This window comes from Meles meles, chromosome 11 (genome assembly GCF_922984935.1).
Source record: "Meles meles chromosome 11, mMelMel3.1 paternal haplotype, whole genome shotgun sequence".
NCBI classification, from domain to species: domain Eukaryota; kingdom Metazoa; phylum Chordata; class Mammalia; order Carnivora; family Mustelidae; genus Meles; species Meles meles.
The window spans coordinates 33,412,794-33,415,024 of record NC_060076.1 but is presented as its reverse complement, the minus strand read 5'-3'; positions in this window follow the sequence as shown (position 1 = coordinate 33,415,024).

The window sequence follows — 2,231 nt, the reverse complement described above, 5'->3', positions numbered from 1 at the left end:
GGTCTGTTTTTTCATGCTTTTCTTTTCAATGAAATTTTTTTACATTAGGGCATTTTATGTGTCAACTGCCAAAAAAGTATTTTTAAGAATTTAAGTGAAATAAACACGTTCCTCTTTGGTAAAGTCTAGTTGTATGCTTACATTTTTAAATCAGACTTTAATTGTAAGCTCATGTTAAAACACTAAAGAACTGGTGTCTCTGGGATTTTTATGTTAATGGTTGTTGAGAGGAAATGCACAAGTGTATAGGGGTCTTTGAACACTTAAATCTGATTCTCCTCATTCCTCTACTGTGGGAGTAGGCCTCCCCCCCCCCCCCCCAACAACATTTGAAATTCAGTGCTCTGGAGCCCTTGAAAGCCAATAAAAACTGTTAGATTCAAGTAATAGATGAATTAAGAAGAAAAGGATAATATAAAGGAAAAGCCTTACCCTGGGTTATGGGAGATGCTAATTCTAATTCTGCCTCTGCCACTGATTTCCTGTGTGACCTTGCGTTGACCTCTAGATCACCTCCTGGTCTGTAAAATTGAGGGGGTGTCACCAAACGGCTTCTGAAGTCTTTTGTAGCACTGATGGTCTGTGACCCTCACTGACAGGAAGGTCTGAAAAAAAAAATGGGCTTTGCATCAAGGCTGAAACATATAGGGTTTGACTGACAAGTGAACAGAGTATGGTTTGTTATTAAGACAGGCGTGTTAAGGAGGAATGACATGTGAAAAGCCTTGCCAAGGAAGAGGGTGGGCACTGCCCAAGGTCAGTTTGGCTTTTTGAGAAGATGGAAATTTTCTCTATTAAAGGGATTTGGGGGGAGGGGTAAGATTTCTGCAGTCTGTGTGTTCAGTGGCTCAACGGCTTAAAAGATGCATGACTTCGTTGTCAATATTTTTTGTGGTAGGAGATTGAGGATTGTTTTCAGTAAATCTTAAGCTATAAGCCACCGGAATGAGAAGGGTTTTTATGCATAAAATTAGTGCTAAAGATTGGGATCTAATTTGAATTCATATCTAGAAAAGGTTATGTAGTGTTAATGGCACCCCCAAATCATGTACTTTAAAATTGAAGTCTTGAGGCTTTAAAGTGGAATTTGCATTTTGCAAAGGAAATTCCAAAAAAGGAGGTTTCTGGTTTAATGCGTATTGTGTTTTCCTCGGGCACAATGCCTTTGCCATTGCAAATCTTCAATACGTTACGAAGCAGTTTCTTCTGTAACTGGCTTTTGCATATATTTCCAAATACCAAACAGTGACTTTGGATGATTGCTTTCCTGCTTTTCCATGTTTACAGAACTTTGCAGTATCGACCATGCACGTCAGGCTCCTTGGCTGGACAAGAGGGAGAGAGCTGGGATGGAGATAAGCCAGCTGCTGGGTACTCACAGTTAACTAGTAGGAAAGAGAAGACAGGCGGGAATGCTAACTTACTAGGACCTGGAACTAGAGGTCCAGTAAGTGTTAGGGGAATTCAGAGTTTGCGGATTGGGGATGACTCCTAGAAAGGAAAACAGATGCTGCCAATGCAGGTTTAGAAATGAAATAGGGTTTAGAATAGGAATAGGAGGGAAAAGCATGACCGATCTGGGGTCTGAGGTGGGCAACTGCTTGAGTACATTTAAGATTCAAAAAGGCAAGTTTGCCTGGAGGATGGGAAAGGCAGGACTGGCCCCTGAGACTGGTGCAGTGATTTGGGACCTTCTCTTAGAGAGCCTTTGAAGGTCAAAACTTTCTTGGGCAGTCACTTTGTGAAATGTCACTTTGACCTACTACATGTAGCCGATGAGGATGTCTAGGAAATTATCAAGCCAGGTTTTCATTTCTATCCTGTTTTTCTTTTCCTTCCCCCCCCCCCGTTTTTCTTTTTAAATGGGGTTTTCTGGAAGTCTGACGTGCTGTGACCTCTAGGAGGGCCTTGAGGCTCCACTGCTCTTGACTAAAGACTATTTTTAAATTCTTGAGAAGCAAGTTTTTTGGGTGACGAGGTCATAGAATGGACCGTATTTCTGGAGTTGTCTCCCGTCTGAAGGAGACCCTCATTGAGTGGGTTTGCTTCCAGCTTTTGCATTGAATATCTGAGTTACAAATGTACCATCTAAGCTGGATGGGAGGCATGTTGGGCTGGATAGCTGGTGTCTGAGTGGGTGTCTCTTCCACACATAGGCCCTCCAGCTAGAGCAGCTGCTCTCCCTGTGTGATAATGGTGGAATGTCGTGACTGCATCTGAAGCACTTAACC